At 38.8% G+C, this 21,291-nt stretch overlaps 1 protein-coding gene across 9 annotated transcripts in view; it reads left to right on the top strand.

Moving 5' to 3' along the window:
• Magi2 (membrane associated guanylate kinase, WW and PDZ domain containing 2) overlaps window positions 1-21,291 on the top strand; it is a 1,485,406-nt gene that overhangs the window by 572,499 nt on the left and 891,616 nt on the right. The gene's annotated exons all lie outside the window — the stretch shown is intronic.

Raw genomic sequence — 21,291 nt, forward strand, 5'->3', positions numbered from 1 at the left:
CTTATTTGTTTTTTTCGAGACAGGGTTTCTCTGGATAGCCCTGGCTGTCCTGGAACTCACTGTGTAGACCAGGCTTGACTGGAACTCAGAAATCCTCCTTCCTCTGCCTCCCAAGTGCTGGAATTAAAGGCCTGCTGTGCCACCACCTCCCAGCCTCACCATTTCTAATTCTCTCTGAACTCTGGCTGGCTGGTTCAACTCAGCTGTTCTGGCTCAAACTCCTTTCCCAGCTGACGGATTCAATCTGATTACTCTTAGCTCCTCACTGAATTCCTTTACTTGGCTTCAAACTAACTCTGTCAGTTTATTCTAATCTTCTGACTCTTTCTTTCTTATTCTCTGGCTTCAACTGCCTCTGCTGATCCGCACTAGAACTGCATGAATTCACAACAAACTCAATTCCGCTGCACTGCACTAACTACACTGACTCCCAATGGAATCTCTCTCCCATTCTCTGTGCTAGTTTCTTAAATTGCATGCATCTCTTTTCCTGTGATTTTTGTATGTGATGTGAGTTGGGTGTATCCTATCTCTGACTCATTTTGTCAAATCTTACTCTGATTCATCACTTTGTCTGCCCCTCAACTAGACATAACTTTCAAACATGGTTGCTTTCTTCTATAAACTAACTTTGCCTACATTGTTTGGCATTAAAGGTGTTTACTAAGGGTATATCTGTATTCCATCCATAGGAATTAAAGGTGTGTGGTGTGTCCACATTCCAGACAGATCACATGGATCTAATTTTTTGGTATAATACTTTGCCAGAGCAGCCATGTTACTGGATTAAAATTCCTCTACAACAAATGGAAAAATGCATTCAAAATTTCAATAAAATACAGACATTAAATGACAACATGAACGTAAATCTAGTTTATATGTGCATCAAACTATAAGATATTTTATACTAACTTACCTGTTTTATTTTTGCACTACTATTTAGGGACATTTTGTAAGATGCAGTGATATTTTTCATTGGCTTAATATAAAATGATTTGCAAGTGTCACTTTTTCTCTTGTCCCACCAATATGCATGTGTACATTTCCCCTTTACCTAGCCAGTGTTTACCTGAGTGCCACACTCTTAGCAATTCCATTCTTGTACCATGCCTTGCCTAAAAAATAATAATAATAACTCATTTTTAATGTTAGCTGTATTTCCTTCATTGCATGTTGGTCTCAACTTTTGTGAGTTTATAACTCAGATTTTAGTAGCTGTCTACCGTCTATTTCTCTTTATTACAGAATAGCCCCATATATACATATGCTTCTCTTCTGGGTGCCTTGTATATACCCAGAAGAGAAGCATGTGTATATACACACATTATACATAGACTCTTCTATAATAAGATTTGTGAGGAGTATTGTGCCTGTGCTCCACAGAGTACAGAATATCCTGAAATACATGCAATCTTTCAAACTCAAGAATTTATCAGTAGCTAGGAAAGGCTGCCTGGCAGAGAGGAAAATTTGCTCTCTGAAAGTCACAGAGACAGCCTGAGTGCATCCCTCCCACCCAATTTCATTAAATAAGAGAAGCATTAGGTGTGGGAAACAATGGCCCTAAGACCTGGATTAACATCCAAATAAACATTAATATACACCTGTCACAAAGATCCAATGACAAAATTCCTGACTTCCCTGTGTTGTCTGATGAATATGAACCATCTCTCAGTTGTATGAAGACTTCCTCCTGTTATAAGTCTGATACTTAAGAGGCCCAAAATTATGAATGGATACCTTTTGAAGGATATTAGTAAGCTAGTTATTTAAAACATCAAAATACATTATTCTATAGATTCTATCTTATGAAAGGTAGAGAAAGTCAGGTGAAGATTATGGTGTGTAACTATGCATAGTGTTCATGATAATTTACTTTGTTGTACAAAGGTAGCAATATTAACATTTGGAAACAAAGAGGAAAAGTTAAACTTCTAGCACAGCAGCTTAACCTAAGCCTTTTCATCATTGATGTGATTATGGGTTAATTAAATTTAAATCATTCCACAATTTTCTAACTTGTTTTGTTCACCTAATATTTTACAAGTACAGGATTTATATTACTTTTTTTGTTACCATTGAATTTCTAAAACAAATTAGTAAGGCATCAACAGTTTACCAAAAGTCATAGAAAGTGTTATAGAAAGTGTTCACTTCAATTGCCCAGATTTTGACTGGATTACTTTATTTATTGGCTGATAATTTTTTGAGTTGTTTGTGTATTCTAGAAATTAATCTCCTCTCAGATATACAGGATCTCATTCTGTAGGATTGTTTCTCACTTTCAGCTTTTTTCTTTCCTGTGCAGAAGCTTTTAAATTTCATACAATCTCATTGTCAGTTCCTATGGATTATTATTTCTTGTCATGATTATTTCTATAGCTGTTGGAGCCTTTTGAAAAAGACCTTCCTGTGTATTTGTTTTGTCCTCTAACAGCTTCAGAATTAGCATTGAAAAGATAAACCACAACAAATGATGGTGAGGTCAGTGGCTAGGGGGAATGTAGGAAATACATATTAGACACTTCTGGTGAAAATGTACACTAGTATAGCCACTATGCAAATCAGTGTGGGAGTTCCTCAAAAACTAAAGACAGAATATGATCCATCTGTACTATGAAAAAAGTCAGTAATGGGTGTTATTTCATTGTGATTTGGTTCGACTGATCCTGATTTTAAAACAAAAACAAAAAAACAAAACAAAAACAAAAACAAAAAATAAACAACAACAACAAAACAGTGAAATATAAAGGAGCTGTTTTCTCTTGTTGTTTTGAGCCTTCCCATTCTTTCTCTCTTCTCTTGTTTTCTTTTCCATGGTTACAGTGTAAACTGGGTTATTTTCTTCTTCTACTACCTGAGGTTCTCTGAAACACTTGAATCTGTAAATCAATGTGTGTGGTTTTTCTGTCAATCATATTATCTCTTTGACTTTCTTTCTCTGTCTTTGTTTCTCAGCCTCTAGAATCTCAATCACATGTACAATGAACCAGTAGAGACCATTCCAGATTTCTATATCTTTGTTCCTTTTTGAAAATCATATTTCTTCTTAAATTTGAACTAAAATTGATAGTAATATGCTTTCAAGTTGCTTGATCTTCCTGCCTTATGTAGTCTTATATACATTTAATGCAATGATTTTCCACTGTAATGTTTAGTTATGTTACGTTTTCATTCCTGTCTACACACTTGATAAGATCAGGTTTTGTTTTGTTTTAAGATTATTTATACCAGTTGATTTACTTCCAGGTCCAACATCCAGACTCCCTAAGAGTGAATTTGTACTTACTGTATTTTTTCTTGTCATGGATTCAGGTCATTAATCATTTATGTACTTAGTTTTTTGGCTGAAACTGGTCATTTTAAGAATTATATTGCACTTTTCTGTCATTTTGAGAATTGTTGTGGGTTTGGTATGTTCTGATAGGTAATTAGATTGCTTAACCCCAGACTGTGTTTGTCTCCACATGGTGTGTAGCAGTGATGTCACTGTCTAGGTCATGCAGGGCCAAGTGGCTACAGCTTAACTTGGTACCTTGTGGATCTCATCTGAGCCTGTATGGTTGGTTTCAGCCAAGGAAATCTGTGGAGTTGGTATGCAGATTTAGGGGTATTCCTCGGAGTCTTTGAGAAGGCTTACAGCATATTGCATTCTAAAGTGACCAGACAGCAGAACCCTATCCTTATATCTAAAGAGATAATCTTAGCATGCACAGGTATTTGGGTGTAATTGGGGCTTTCAATGTAATTGGGGCTTTCAATGTAATACCAGTCTAAATAAATCATTCTTATTTTAATATCTGTATGTGAAAGTTTATTTAGAAATTAAAATTCATGATGATATATTAGGTACTATTTATGCCTGTATATTTATGTCTTTTCCTTACAAATGCAATTATTATCATAATCTAACACATTTCACTAAGTCTGTCATGTTTGTGTACTTGATAATGTTTGTTGTTACCATACAGCAAATATTACTTACTATATTTCATGTGGGTCTATTCTTATGAGAAAGATATTAGTCTTTCTTTTTTTAAAAGTTTTTTTTAAAGATATATTTATTTTATATAGGTGAATGCACTGTCATTATCCTTAGATACACCAAATCCTATCACAGAAGGTTGTGAGCCACCATGTGGTTGTCAGGTATAGAACTCAGGACCTCTGGAAGAACACCCAGAGCTCTCTCTCTAGCCCCCAATATTAGTCTTTCATTGACATATAAGCAGCTATGTCTCTGAACTTTATTATAATTGATTTTGAGTTGACTCTCTCATGCTTTGCAAAAGGCAGTGATTACCTGGAAGTAATTAAAGATATCTTTTATACGTCATGTAATTATGGTCACACATTTCTACTTTGGGCATACATTCCTCAGGTCTATTACATTTAAAATGTTTCACACATTCACCCTTTCCCCACCACCTCTCCACCCAACCCTGCCACCACCCCTCCATACACACACAGCAAAACTGATCTTCCATGCTGGTGGTCATTATTCCACAGAGATTTTCCTTACACAGCTCACAGCCTTTACTTCTTGGCACTGTCACTATACTGCCCAGGACAGACACAGTTGCACCCAGACCTTCCCGGGTTCACACCCTTTCTTTTCTCAGCAGCTCATATTTTCAAAGTTGCCTCTAAAAATCTCCTTTTCTATAACATAAGCTCCATCGTAACTGATGAATAGGTAGATGGTCCACAGGAGAAAACATTGTATTGTTAAACAGGTAAAAATGTAAACAAAAATATCTTTGGTTAAATTCTCTGAGAATAAATCCTGAAGGTTAAAAGTGTATCTCTGCTGAAACATTTACCTAACTGGAATATCAATAATACCTTACTATATGGTATAATGATGGTTATGATCTGAGACTGAAATTCTTTATCTTGTAAAGGAAGTATACTGTAATTACTGGTTAAAGATTTAATGAATACACATTAGATTTATCAAATGTAATTTTAATTATCTATCACAATTTCTTATTTAGTATGTTGATTCTATATATTATATCTGGCTATTTTATTAAATTAAATAATCAGTCCTTAGAAGATAGCTTATTTTTTAATCATGCATTTCTTTTTTTAAGCCAAGGTACTGTGTTTTTATTTGGAACTCTTTTACTTAAGTTCCTCTATTTATATTTATAAGCCCAAGTCCCCATGTTTTCTACTAGCCTTATTTTTTAACTATTTAAATTTATGTTTATATATTACAGCAAGGTAAATACAAATGCCTAGAAAGCAAACTCAATTTTTTTCTCTTGTCTGTTTATCAGTTCTTTGTTGTGGAGGGATCACATGAATATATTCAGAAGTAAATGGAGCAATGGGCAACAAAAGGAAAAACTGCTTACATGGGGAAAGAAAAAAACTAAGAGATTTCCACATATAGTCTATACTGACTGAGCAAAATAAAGAACAAAATTTGCATGAATACTCCATCTATAACTATGTATATTATATACCATTTAACTGGTATGTGTGCCAAGTATTAGAGTTCATCTTTCAAACAACAATTTTCTATAATTATTCATGTTTAAATAACTGAACACAGTATTTTAAATATAAAAGTTTATATCTATAAAATCTCTAATTTTTTTGTTTATCAGAAAAATTTCTCATGCCAAGTTCACTCACAGATGATAATGTGTGTGTGTGTGTGTGTGTATATATAGATATACATATATATGTATTTATGTATATGTATATATACATGTGTATATGTGTGTATATGTACATATATACATATATAAAATGACAAACTTCAAGAAAGTAATACTTCTGTTTTATACATGTTCAGGAAAGTATGAAATCACTGTAAACACTATTCTAGTGTAGGCAACTTTGTTTTTATTCGTTTTACAGTTTTCTGGATACATAAAAATTTTGCTTACTAAAATTTCCAATTATTTTAAATAAATATTTGCTAATTTGATTGAAACTGATCAAGAGAGACATTATAGAGACACTGTGTAGTGTTTTGTCATTTAAAGTGTTGTTGACATTTCTGTTTGTTCTGCTAGGTAATTGATTCATTTCAGCACATGGTCATGTCAACATGGTGTATGACAGCCAATGCCACTGCCCTGCTCTTTCGTGGTCAAGCTGCTGGTTTTATACTCTGGTACCTTGAAAGCTCAGGTTATAAGTTTTATACGATGCCTTGAAAAAAATTTTTTTCTATCACACACTCTGGCTTCCTTCCCAAGCTTTTATCTCCATTAGGTTGGTTGTCCTGCTTTGCCTTTGAGGCAGCAGGTAAAACCTGGGCTGGGGCACCAAGCAGCTGCTGGGGAGCTGTGTTCTGCTTCCTCCATGTGTGGCTCTGAGAGAGTCACTTATCTTTCCTGTCCGTTGCTTCTTTTTCATTAAACACAAGTAACTCCGTATCAAGAAGCAGAGTTGTTGTGCCTTAGAAGAGACGATGGTGTGCAGTCCACATGCTCAGTGGGCGCTTTGTGGTTCTTTGGTTTATGTTACTATTCCTTCTCCAATTATAACATTTCTCATCCCACAGTTGTCATATAATGTGCATATTTATTGGGGAGTTGCTCTTCATTGTTCTTTTGCATAATACTCATGAAATTTGGACGTGATAATCTCTTTTAGTCAAATCTTCTCGTGAGTATTAAAATCCCACCATAAGGACCATAGAGACCATTTACTTTCCTTTCCTTTCCTTTTTTTTTTTTTTTCTTCTTATATGCACATGTAAAAGTAAAGAAATTTTACTTTTTTATCCGCTGAGTTCACACTTTAGAATAAACTAATAGCTGCAGATTAAGGCGGGGAAAGGGATAGGACGCTGACATACCGCTGACATACCTCAGCACAGGGAGACTGAAAGAACCACCAAGAGTCTGTCCGGATGCGCTCTCGCTTCCTTCTTCCTGAAATGTGAGGTTAATTCGTGAAAACTTGGAAAGGAGACCAGTTGTAATTGATTTTCCTTGTCAGTGGATGAGTGACTGCAGAGTCCTGTACTGGGAGAGGAGAACCAAGGGAAGGGGTCCGAGAGCCCTTTCCTGAGTCAGATCCACAGCCTACATGGTACCACTCCCTGAACGTTCTCCTCTCTCTGGGACGGCTTATAGTCTCATTGTAACTTTATGCATGCTTTCTCCCCTCTGTGGCAATAGTGTTTAAATGGACTTTAACCATAGTACACATGTTTTGGAAACTACAATTCTGGGGTCTGTGGTGGATCTTTCTCAGGGATCCTGCCTCTTCTACTCCAAGCCTGCGTTTCCCATCCCTTAGTAGATTCCCGGCATCTGCCAGGCCCTGCTCTCCTACTTCCACAGTCACCTTAATTTGTTTTTTCTCTCCAATAACTTATTTTTTTTTAAGTTCACGTTACACCCGATCACAGCCCCGTTCCCTCCTCTCTTCCCAGTTCCACCCTTACAAATCCCACACCCCATTGATCCCTCCCCTTGGGTACCTCCCCACCCTGGGACATCTAGTCCCAGTTGGACTAGGTGCTTCCTCTCCCACTGAGGCCCAACCAGGCAGTAGGTAGGGGGAAGGGATCCAATGTCAGGCAGCACAGTCAGAGACAGCTCAGCTCTGGTTGTTAGGGGTCCCACATGAAGACCAGGGAAGTCATTCAAGTGTTTCTCTCTTTTTTCCTTCTTCCTATTCACTTGATGGTTTAATGGAACCTGTCTCAACTATCTTCCGTGGGTGACATAGTGGGTATGCATTGGCAAGGCTCCCTCAGATATGTAACTATGAAGCAGAAAAGAAATGTGTTTGAATACAGCATACCAAAATGAACTGAAGGAACAAAGCAAACTTAACAAGCAGAGAACTAGCAGGATTAGCAGGGAGGAACCCACCCTTAATGACTAGTGGGAGGGTCAGAAGACCCAGGGGGTGGAGGTGAGCATTGACTCAGTCTCTCAGCTCACACCAGAGAGCAAGCAGGTAAAATCCTTTCCAGCCTTCTCAGAGTCCCACTTCACTGGCTTCTCCCTTTATACTCAATAATTCAAAACTTCCTATCGTGCCTTGCTTATTTCAGCCAACATGTCCTCAGATCAAAACATTCATATCTGTGAAGTTTTCCTAACTTACCTGTGAAAACCTGACCCTACTCTTGCTCTGTCCAGGACAGGTTGGTTTATGCCCATCCAGTTACCAGACTCACTCATTCACGAAAGTGTCCCTAGGTCTTAGGGTTTCTATTGCAGTGATGAAACACCATAACCAGAAAGCAAGTTGTAGAGAAAAGGGTTATTTGCCTTACAGTTCCACAGCACTAGCACGGTTCATCATTAAAGGAAGTCAAGACAGGAATTCAAACAGGCCAGGAACCTGGAGGCAGGAGATGCTACAGAGGCCATGGAGGAGTGCTGCTTACTGGCTTGCTTCTTCTGACTTGCTCAGCCTGCTTTATAGAACCCAGGACCACCAGCCCAGGGATGGCACCACCCACTGATCACTAACTGACAAAATACCTTACAGTTGGATCTCATGGAGGCGTTTCCTCAACTGAGGACTCTAGTTTGTGTCAAGTTGAGAAAAGGCAGCCAGTATACCCTGCCTAGCCAATGAGTTCTAGGATCAGACTTAGGTGCTCCACATAGAGGCTGAATATATGTGCAAACACCACAGTGTTTTATGTGTCAACTCTGAAGAGTGATAGTGAATTGGGAAATGGCCCCATGGATAAAGCACTAACTGCAGAAGCACGAGGCATAGAGCTCAGATCCTGAGAACCAGTGTGAGCCAGATGTGGGAGCCTGCATCTGCTCTTCCAGTGTGCCTTCAATGAGCAGTAGGCAAAGACATGAGAATCTGCAGATTCTCACAGACTAACTGGTGTACATGGTGCTGAACAGCAGTAACCCTGCTTCAAACAAGGTACAAGATGAGGGTAGACACCCAAGGTTACCTTCTGACACCCACATGCAACCAAGGCATGCATTTGCCTATGTGAGCTCAACATACACACACACACACACACACACACACACACAGAGAGAGAGAGAGAGAGAGAGAGAGAGAGAGAGAGAGAGAGAGAGAGAGAGAGAGAGGTAGAAAAACAGCCATGTTATGACAAATAAGATCTCTGTGCTTAGCAAATGGCTTGTGTTATTGGAATCAATAATGATCACTGCTGTGCTCAAGATTCTGGATTCCAATCCAATTATCAGCTCACTTCCCCCCTTTTAGCAGCTAACTTATGAGCAGTCATACTCTCTGGGTATATTTTCTCTCTTTTAAGAAACTAAGTTGCCAAGAAGCTAAGATAGGAACATAACACATTTCAAAGTTTCTGGAAAAACTTGTAAATAATTATCCTCTTTCTTCTCATTTTGTCCGCCACTATCACATATTCATCTGTGATCTATGTGAAAGTAAAACTACCCATAACCTCTCCGTGGCCACAATAATTAGGGCTGTGGGAAGGCCAGCTCTATCATAAGCTATCATAATATGATAGACTTGCAGTTGACTAACTTGCCCCTAAAATAGTCTGTGAACATATGAATCTCTTCTTCTAAAATGAAGCCACTTGTACATCCCTCCTTGCAACCACATAGTCATGGTTGTTAATTAAAGATAAGATTCGTCTCTTCTATCTCTCCCATCATCCAGCAGGACTTTCCTGGGGCTGCTGTGTTCCCCAGTGCGATATTTCCAGGCAATTACATCCTTTTATGTTCCATGGGAAATGTATGTTAAAGTTCTCTTCCTCTGACTTGATGTCAAGGCCATTATTTACTACCCACTCTCAGTATTACTGTATAAACACATGAGGCCATAAATAATATCCCCACCTTCCCAGTTGATTTTTCTAAAACAGTAAAATATCAGACTTGGCCCTTATGTTTTCTACTCCTTAATATTTGATAGTTTAAAATTTATGTTCTCTTTCATACCTTTGATTTTTGTTTAAAATCTCCTTGACTAAGGCACTTCTCAAAGTAATGTTAATCCATGTACAGTTTCTTGACAAATGTCTTTCATATTGTTATAGGAGCCTTTGTCTCCCCTCTCCCATGGAACTGGTTGTTTTGAATCCCTCTTCTCACCTTTTCCAACGTTATGTGACTCAAACAGAAAGATACTGAAAAATACCCATGGAAGGTGTTACAGAGACAAAGTATGAAGCAGAGACTGAAGGAATAACCATCCAGAGACTGCCCCACCTGGGGATCCATCCCATATACAACCACCAAACCCAGATACTGTTGTGGATGCCAACAAGAGCTTGCTGACAGGAGCCTGATATAGCTGTCTCCTGAGAAGCTTTGCCAGTGCCTTACAAAATACAGAAGTGGATGCTTACAGCCATCCATTGGACAGAGCACAGGGTCTCCAGTGAAGGAGCTAGAGAAAGGACCCAAGGAGCTGAAGGGGTTTGCAGCCCCATAGGAGGAACAATAATATGAACTAACCAGTAAGTACCTTCAGAGCTCCCTGGGACTAAACCACCAACCAAAGAAAACACATGGTGGGACTCATGGCTCTAGCTGCATATGTAGCAGAAGATGGCCTAGTTGGTCATCAATGGGAGGAGAGGCCCTTGGTCCTGTGAAGGCTCTATGCCCCACTGTGGGGGATGCCAGGGCCAGGAAGCAGGAGTGGGTGGGTTAGTGAGCTGGGGGAGTAAGGAGGGGATAGGGGGTTTTCAGAGCAGAAACTAGGAAAGAGGATACTATTTGAAATGTAAATGAAGAAAATATCAAATTAAAAAAGAGGGATTGAAACAGTACCTCTGTCCTTGAGATTTTGAGTTCCCACAAAGACTTTGAAGTTAGTAGAGACAGAGCCCATATTTATACTCAGCGAAGGTTACATAACTAAAGCTTTCATTTCACTAGGCTTGGATTGACAATAGTTCATAAATCAAGACTTGTATTGGTGAAGAGGAGTTTGGAAATTTAAGCAGCTTTGATATTCTGGAGATATTGAAGAAGTCTCTTTTTGAAGACACTAGGGAATACCTCAGTCCAGATGTCTCGCTGTAATGTTCAAGCACACTGCCTCTTTGATTTTCCTGTAATTTTCAATGAAATTTAAACTTCCATTAAAAATTTGGAAAGTGCTAGGGTGGGAAGATGGACTATGAATATCGGTCTTCAAATGACAAAGACAGTGAAAGTTAAAGAAATAAGATGTTTTTAGTATTTCACGTTATACCAACCAAAGATTATGTGAGAGCAAAATGAAATAAGGTATTTTTATAAAAATTGGTTAAAATTTTACATGTGAGTTCCAACCTGTGATTAAAATTTTCTGAGCCAGACAGAAAATTGAATGCAGACAAGGAACTGCACTCAGCAACAGTGACATTTCCTGACAGAGCAATTCTTTGCATATCAGCAGCGCTAATTATATTCAATCTGACAGCCATGGTTTAACCCATTCACCAGAGGAAAATGCTTCTTATAAGGCCAGTAATCTAAGCATTCATTTAAATGCCAATCCAGCTTCAGAACATGTAGTTAAAATGTACAATTAGTACATTCAGTGGCTAATGTGTGAATGATAAACACGCATCAGTTCTTTAGAATGGTAAGTGTGCATGCATGCATCTGAAAGCCTAGAGTATTTTGTTAGAGGCCACATACAGAAGCACAGGAGACAATACAGGTATTCGTTCAGATACCTTAAAAGTTTAGCTGTAAAGGTAAGTCTGGCCATGTACAGTGGCATATGGTCTTCTGTTGCTGAGGCAGCAAAATTGCTGTGTCAAGGCCGGCCTGGGCAGTCTGACTAGATCATGACTCTAACAAAGAGACAGAAGAACAGAAGTAAGCCTATTTCCTAAGTAGCAATATTTTACTAAACTCAGCCAGTTTCGATGCTCTCCAAAATGGGTAATTTTCAGTTCTTAGTATCATGTCTACTGAACACATAGTTCACTGGAAGCCTAGCTCTCAACCTGAGACTTTCTTGCCAACTAATGAGACCCATGCAGACCTTTGTCCTCTATCTGTCTCCTGGGAAAGGACATCTTTCCAAGACAAACTCGAGCTCACTGACAGCAGGGAAGGAGTTGAAGAGATTCTCACCTGCTTCAGAGGGTAATAAATGAAAAGCAAACATATAGTGTGTATCTGCTACAAGGACTGTAAAGAGATACTTAGTTAAACACTGTGCACAAAATGATTCCTTGCCTTGTTGGTTGAAATAACCACTTACTGACTAGGTGATCCGTTCCTATGTGCTTGTGAGCAGAGCCCACACATGATGACAAACATTGTGCTTTTTCAGACTTTGGAGACGAAAGGCACTGGGACCTGTGTGTCTCCAAGTTTCCATTCCTCATTTGGTCTTCTGCCATTAAAACAAAAAGGAAAGACTGGTGTTATGCTTTGACTACTTGTAATTCATTAAATTCTTTATAGCCTCTTCTGTTCAAGTTTGTTTGAACTTTTTGAACCCTTGATTAGACTCAGATTTTAAGCATTCCAGATTTCAAGTACTTCCCAATCAATCTTGTCTTCCTAGCATTGGTAGTACCTACGAGAGAACTTGATGGCATTTTAAGACACATCTTGTCTAATGTTGCCTTCTGTTGTACCATATAAAAATGAATCCCTCAGGGCCCTGTGGGGTGATGTAGGCAATAAAGGTACTTGATGTTGAGACCAACAACCTGAGTTTAATCCCTGTGACACACATGGTAGAAAGAAAGAACTGACTTCACAAAGTTGTCATCTGTGTTCTACTGTGGTACACACATTAAACCACCCTCCTTTTTTAAAATTTATTTTTATTAGGTATTTATTTCATTTACATTTCCAATGCTATCCAAAAAGTCCCCCACAGGCTCCCACACCTACTCCCCAACCCACCCACACCCACTTCTTGGCCCTGGTGTTCCCCTGTACTGAGGCAGATAAAGTTTGCACGACCAGTGGGCCTCTCTTTCCACTGATGGCCGACTAGGCCATCTTCTGATACATATGCAACTAGAGACACACCCTCCTTTTTTAAGAGTCTCTTAGGCTTGGGTATTTTCTCTAGCTCCTCCATTGGGGGCCCTGTGATCCATCCAATCGCTGACTGTGAGCATCCACTTATGTGTTTGCTAGGCCCTGGCATAGTCTCACTAGAGACAGCTATATCAAGGTCCTATCAGCACAATCTTGCTAGTGTATGCAATGGTGTCAGCGTTTGGAGGCTGATTATGGGATGGATCCCTGGACATGACAGTCTCTAGATGGTCCATCCTTTTGTCTCAGCTTCAAACTTTGTCTCTGTAACTCCTTCCATGGGTGTTTTGTTCCCAATTCTAAGAAGGGGCAAAGTGTCCGCACTTTGGTGTTCATTCTTCTTGAGTTTCATGTGTTTTGCAAATTATGAACTAACCAGTACCCCGGAGCTCTTGTCTCTAGCTGCATATGTATCAAAAGATGGCCTAGTCGGCCATCACTAGAAAGAGAGGCCCATTGGACTTGCAAACTTTATATACCTCAGTACAGGGGAACGCCAGGGCCAAAAAGTGGGAGTGGGTGGGTAGGGGGGTGGGGGTAGAGTATGAGGAACTTTTGGGATAGCATTGGAAATGTAAATGAGGAAAATACCTAATTAAAAAAAAGAACATGTGAATAAATACATAAATGAATGACAAAAAAAAAAAAAAACAAGTCTCTTAGGCTATGCTGCTTCTGGTAAGCCTGACTGCTGCAACCTTTTATAGAGTTTAGTAACATGAGGGGCAGGGGACAGTGTCAATAGTGTCTTAGCAAAACAATTATGTTCAACGACAGCAAAACTATAATATTTCTCTTGGGTTGAGTGATCACTATTAGGTTTTATTTCAGGATCAGTTAGGAGCAGCCAGTTAGATCTGTGCCCACAATATCTAGAAAGGTAAGGACAGATGTTTCATGAGTGACATGAAGTGGCACCCTGAGATTCCTCACTGATCAATGTGGATTGCCCAATAAAAGTGCTAACTCAGAAGATGTCCCCATCCAAATCTCATGGTTGACTAGGCATCAGAAATCTGGAGGGCTAGGAGAAGATTTTAAATAACAATATTCTATATAAGTATTGGGAATGAACTTGGAAAACTTCCAGCAGACTAATTTTTCCATGTAAGTTTTCATCTTCATTTTCAGGTGTCTATAGTTGGGCTAGGAGACTTTAATGTCCATATGATGGAATTTGGGTGTTAATTCTTGATGTTTGATCCTATTACTCTGTCATCATTCCCGAGCTAGCATCTTCTGAGTAGTGCGTTGTAGGAGCAGAGAAAGTAAGAGTATGTTAAAATCCTATCCAGAAGCTTTCAAGCAAGTAAAACTCTGCAACCACAAAAGGTGAAGAGAGAAAATAAAAGTCAGGAAAACAAACAGATCTGTTATACAAATTAATAATACAGCACAAATGAATTCAGAGTAGGATCCTAGAGGCCAACTAGTAAATTTTCTGCTCTTTCCAATTGAGTTTGTATGTGGGTTTTTTGTCATTTGTGCATTTGGTTTAATTGGCATTGGCTATGAACAAATGAGCCAATAAGGGCAGAGCCCGCTTTTAGCTTCACACTTTCTGTTGGTGGAAATGCACAGTGCGCTTGCATTTCAAAAATAAACACAAATCACTTCTGCAATAAAGTAGTAAATGAGGGCTCAGAATAGGTGAGTGGGGAATTGAAGAGTAATACTAATTCATTATTAAGAGCCAGTATGTAGTGTTAGCCACAATAATTCTATTCATTTATGTGGCATCTTGTGGTATTCAAAGATTACTTTCTCATATACTCTTGTATTTTATCCTTGAAACAGTCTTGGAGAAATACCATAGCAATTCTTAATGTTTTTTTATTTTTGTATGAAACAATAATATAGGCAGAGCTTGAGATGATAAGGTTGGTAAATAGATCCAGATGCTAGGATATTAATCCATAGTGCATGGGCCCTTTAGAAAAGTACTATAGCATGGCCATACTAATCAGTGGTGTAATAGCATAGAGAAATGCTATATGCAACCTGAAAGGCCAGCAAATAATGAAGGTGAACATGTGAAAGGTTCATATCTAAGAGAGTTCAAAGGACAAAAGTGCAGAATAAGCATCACTAACTTCCAGAGGAACCACTTATTTGCATCTCTGTTTAAGTAGAAATCATTGAAAACAATACAAGAATTGAAGATTGATATTAGCACACAACAACAACAAGATTGTGTTTCACCAATCACTCAAAAAGCAGCACGGTTGCCTTTCAGAACTGGATAGGAAAAGTCTCTCCTGAGCTGGTGAGATGGCTCTGTGGACAAGGGACCTTGCTGTGTGAGCATGAAGGCCTGAATTTGAGTGACAGTACGTGTGTAACAGTGGGTAGTGACTGCACTTGCCCAGAACCCCAGAGGGGAGCTCAGGAGGTCAGAGGAAAATCCTCAGCCTAGTCAAAAACCAATGAGCTCTAGTTTCAGTGACAGTCTCTTCCCTGTCTCAAGGGATTAAGACAGAGAGTGATAAGTGAAGATAACTACTATATGCCTCTGTCCTCCACACATACCCTTAATTATGTATACACACACACACACACACACACACACACACACACACACACACACACAGAGAGAGAGAGAGAGAGAGAGAGAGAGAGAGAGAGAGAGAGTAGATAGATAGATGGATAGATAGTTAGATAGATAATTATATTATAAAATAAAATAAAGGCTTTATAACACTGGGCAAAGATTCTATGTGCCAGCCTGATACCTAAATTTGCAGTATATCTCCTGTTCCACAAATCCTAGTTAATGTCTGATGTCGCAAGCACATTGGAGGACATATTCAGTCCTCCTTGCTGGGTTCAGTTTTCTTTGTAAGTAGGAGGTTGTATAGAGAGATCATGGATGAATGTGTTAAAATGTGTGTGTGCAGGTGTGTGTGTATGTGTGTATAGTGGGATGCTCACAAGAATTGAAAAATACAAAGTTGAAAGTGGGTATAATTCTCCAGGTGGCCCTGGTGCTCTAATATTTAACAGGTTTCAGTGTATTTTAAGGTTGTGTTCATGAAGAAGAAGGGTTTACAGAATACATTAATTATTTATTCAACAACTTGATACTGAATCTTGATACTATGGTGGGTAGGTCTTCCTTTGAAGAGCCAAAGCTGTTTGGGGGCAAGCCCATAGAAATAGAAACATATTTAAAATAAAAATTATCAAATAACCAGTGTTGCGTCTTTGGGGAAATAGTCATTTTTGAGGGTCTCATTGAACCCAGGCTCACACCACACACATATGTAGCTAAGAATGCGACCAAGCTCCTGACCCTTCTGGCTCCATCTGCTGTATGCTGGAACTCCAGGAATGCACTGCCATACCTTGCACAGATTTGAATTTTAAGCACATAGAATGTGCGAGTGAGAGCTGTGAGATATGAATCATACAATCCTGATAGCCCCAAAACATGCCTGAAGTTTGACTCTTCGAGTAACATGAATGAAAGAATAAGTAGGATGAATAATTTTTTCCTTCTTTCTTTTTCCTGGTGCTTTTTCTTTAAGGAAACTATTCAAGATACTCAGACCCAAGAACTTATGTAGGTACCAAATGGCACAGAGGGCTCTATCTGCCCTGCCTCTGTCTCTGAGACTGCACCATTCTGTCAGTAGTAGTACTTTTCTGCCAGGTTATCAGTGGAGCACTTTGTTGCCAAATCCTGATAGTTTCTTCCCATATGAATATTCACTTTAATTTATTTGATTTCTCTGGCAGATTTATCTTTGCCATGCAATCCAGGAGCCATGGACTGAGCATTTCCAATACACAAAGCACTATAACAAACACTTACTATAATTATTAGTTTGCAGTAAAACCTTCCTTAAGTCTAAGAATATATGCAAAGCATCATAATTCTACAGTTGATATTTTGGACCAAATCATACTGACATGTTGCTTCATGACTTTGTTTTCTATATTTCTTGGCTGCTCATAACATTTTGCCGATTATTTCCTGTCTCAGTCTTTTTTTTTTTTCAATTCCTTGAGAAGTCTATATCTGTGTGCTTGGCATAACAACAATGAACAGATCTCTGTACTTCTCTGGCATTGAAATATATTAATATAAGAGCATTTGATAGATATCAGAATATTTCTGTAACCCTAGTACTTACTAGCAGATGTTTAACAACTTCGGAAGCCCCAAACTGTAGATTTATATGTATGTTTCTATAAAATATATAGATGTACAAGATATACATCAAACAACTTAAAATATTAATAAATTGTATGGTGCTTTAAATGGTGAATTGGACATTGTGAGAATTTTATACGTTAGTACTGAGTTCTGTATTTTTATCATTTCTATCTCCCTGTCTCCCTATCAACACTTCCCATGTACTTACTCCCCACTTCTTTTTCAATTCATGACTTTAACTATTATTCTTACATATTTACTATAATGGATAGTTTTTATGAATTTGACACAAACTAGCATCACTTTGGAGGATAAAAATCTCAATTACAAGAATGTCACCTCTAAATTGGGCTGTGGGGAAGCCTGTAGTACATTTTATTTATTGATGATTAAGGTCAAAGGGGCTAGCTCACTGTGCACAATGCTACTTGTGGACTAGTGGTGCTGGATGCTATAAGAAATCAGTCTGAGCAAACCTTTAAGAGCAAGCCAGTAAGCAGCACTCTACCATGGCCTCTTCATCCATTCTTGACCTCAGGTCCTTGACCTGTTTGAGTTTCTGCCTTGACTTCATCAATGGTTGGCTGTGATATGGAAGTGTAAACTGAAATAAACCTTTCCTTCCCAAGGTATTTTGGCCATGATATTTATCATGATATAAGTCTTAATTAGGGCACACACACACACACACACACACACACACACACATGTATATACATCCTGCTGAGTTCATTTAGTGTTGCTAACAATATTCTTATATCTTGTATGTACTTAAATAGAGATGGGTAGTTGAAGTTCAAAGTAGCAATATAGCATCAACTCAGAACTCTTCAGTGGATGTTCATCAACAGACGAATGGAAGCAGATATGATGATATATATTTAATATTTTATAGACATTAATGTTAACAAGCCACGAAAATAATTAAATTCTATCACTTATAGCAACATTGCTAAGATGGAGTTGAAGGTCATCATGTTGACTAAAGTAAGTCAAAAATAGAAAGACAAAAATCATATAGTTTCACTAATTTGCTGAAACTAGAAAGTTAATCTTAAAGAAGAATGGAATGGCATAGTGTTAACTAGAGGCTATGTCTTAGTCAGGGTTTCTATTCCTGCACAAACATCATGACCAAGAAGCAAGTTGGAGAGGAAAGGGTTTATTAGGCTTACACTTCCACACTGCTGTTCATCACCAAGGAAGTCAGGACTGGAACTCAAGCAGGTCAGGAAGCAGGAGCTGATGCAGAGGCCACAGAGGGATATTCTTTACTGGCTTGCTTCCCCTGGCTTGCTCAGCCTGCTCTCTTATAGAACCAAGACTACCAGCCCAGAGATGGTCCCACCCACAAGGGGCCTTTCCCCCTTGATCACTAATTGAGAAAATGCCTTACAGTTGGATCTCATGGAGGCATTTCCTCAACTGAAGCTCCTTTCTCTGTGATAACTCCAGCTGTGTCAAGTTGACACAAAACTAGCCAGTACAGGCTACAAATAAAATTTAAAGGACAAATAGAAATGGAGCGTCCATAAATACAGTGAAACAATATACATTATATATCAAAATGAGCAGGGAATCTAGTGAGATGGTCCAGTAGGTAAAGGAGCTTGACTGCAAGTCCTACTAACTGAATTCATTTAGACACTACACATTTGTGAAGGACAGAACTGTCACATGGAAGTTGTCTTCTAGCGTCCACGTACATGCCTGCACAAGTACATACACATACACAGTAATTTCAAAAATGTTTGACTGGATAAGAAGAGCCTGTTTTACCAGCACTTAGCCAAGGTTAATAGTTGAAGAAATAGATCTTCTTAATACCTTGACATGGTTTTTTTCACACTGTGTATTGCTGCAATACCCCAATAACTATGCAGAAATGGTCACAGTAATAATAACTCAAAATGTATACAACATGTCCAAATCTCCAAGTCCAAATATTTGTGGAGTTTTAATTTGGAGATTTGTGGTTGCTTAAACCAGAATATTTCCTAATTTAGTAAAATTATGTTAAGAAGGAGCTGCCAGAAGAACAGAGACAGTCGTGTATATTTATAGTATCAAGTAAGAAAATGAAGAGGATGTCAAGTACTCTACACAACTTTCTATCTTCCTGGAGGTCATTCTGACTGGACTGTGCAACACTCAGTGAAAAAAAGTAGTAGCCCATAATAGATACCTAACATGTCAAATACAAAATGCTGAGAAATAAAATTAATTGGATTTTATTGCAGGGCTCACTAGACTGGTTCAATTAACTTAAATCTAGAATGGTAGTTGGTACAGTTTTTCATGATACTTCCTCACAAATGAGTGAAAGACCACCCATTCAGAATGATAGTGAAAATAAGAGGATTTGTATCTGCTTGAACAACTCAACGATTGAATTCATTAATAGGGAGCCATTAAAGCAAGAGATTTAATCTGATGGTCATTTTTACTGACAACACATAAAGAAACATTAACTGTGCATGCCAAGTTTATGGTTGACCCCAAATTTGGACTAATGGACCAATCAGTTATATGACTGAAGCCTGTGACAAAGTTTGAAAAATGTAGTTATGAATAAGAAACTGAATCCCAGAACAATCGGAGCAAATAAGCCTGATGGATATATATAGCCTAATATAAAATTGCTGTTGCATGTGAGCACTCCAGTTTTCCTTTTGGACTTTGTTTAACAAATGTAAAGTTGGTCTTTAGTTTCTTTATCACCGAGTTGCTGTTAGTTTTTTCCTTAAAGAAAGGAGGGGATGAGGTACGGTGGTGAGGTGCAGTACAGGGAACGAAGCAGCCTCATCCTCATCCTGCTGGATTACTCGAGTAGCTCTGTCTCTTCCAGGGGTGCAGGGGAGGCCACATCTAATCCTTTACGTTGATAGCTAGCTCTTTTTTTTTTCTTTTTTTTCTTTATTATATTTACGTAAGTACACTGTAGCTGTCTTTAGACACTCCAGAAGAGGGCGTCAGATCTCCTTACGGATGGTTGTTAGCCACCATGTGGTTGCTGGGATTTGAACTCCGGACCTTTGGAAGAGCAGTCGGGTGCTCTTACCCACTGAGCCATCTCACCAGCCCATCTAGCTCTTTTTTAATATCTTTATAATATCTTCCTTTATAATTTTAAAACTGGTATTAGCTAATTAAAATTGACAGTCCAACTAAGTGCAAAGGACCCAGTGGAAAGCTTTACTTCAAACTCTTTACATAGAGACGTCCACTGACAATGTTGGCTTGGATTCTGACCCTGCTCCATAACACAATTATATACTATCTATTGTTCAGAAAGTATGGGCTGTTGGGCAAGAAAGCCCTCGTGAAACTTAACGCATATTTGGTCCTGGGTCCAGAGGCGGACGGTGAATTGGAGAAACAGATTCTGCTTTGGCTTGAGACTGGAGAGAGGATGGTTCATCAAGCCGGCAAGTGATGAGAGCAGTAAGGAGGTAGGGTTTTCCTGGAAATCAGCAGTTGGAAGAAGATGTCACCTAAGTGGTGTGCAGGAAACAGCTGGGAAGCCTACAGAGATAGCAGATTTGAACCAGATTAAAGGAGATCCACTAGCTGAAAGTCATTAGATTGTGGCTATAGTTCTGGCTGTCTATGCCTGGGATTTATGTTTTAATGTTGATTCATGTTCATATTACTTGTAGCCAGTGACTAATGGGCATACCTATTTTCCTTTCAGTCAGAAGAGTTGACTTAAGTTCAAACACTGACAGTTGGCCTTAGTAGGCACATGTGACATGTAGAAACTCCTCATAGAGCTTTCTCTCAGTAAAGTCAGTTCTGAGGAGGGACTTGAGGGAGACAAGGATAGGAGGTGCGCCTGAAGAAACAGGGTGACACCCAAAAGCCTCCTGTTCCACTTCAGTCACAGACAGTGAGCAGCAGGAAGGGACCCAAGAACACCAATTCCCACTGCTTGGCAGAGCATAACTCTGTGGGAGATACTGGGGTCTCTGTAACCTTGTAATATGGTCACCAGAGGCCCTGTTTTTACCTGTGTTAGAGTAGCTGTGAGCAATGATGAAGCATAAACAGACCAAAAAAACAAAACAAAACAAAACAAAAACAAACCCCAACAACAACACCAAAACCAAAACCATAGACCACACCATACTTTCTGTACTGCAAAAATGCAGTCAGTAAAAGGAAAGT

Source organism: Mus musculus, chromosome 5, assembly GCF_000001635.26.
Source record: "Mus musculus strain C57BL/6J chromosome 5, GRCm38.p6 C57BL/6J".
Lineage (NCBI taxonomy): Eukaryota > Metazoa > Chordata > Mammalia > Rodentia > Muridae > Mus > Mus musculus.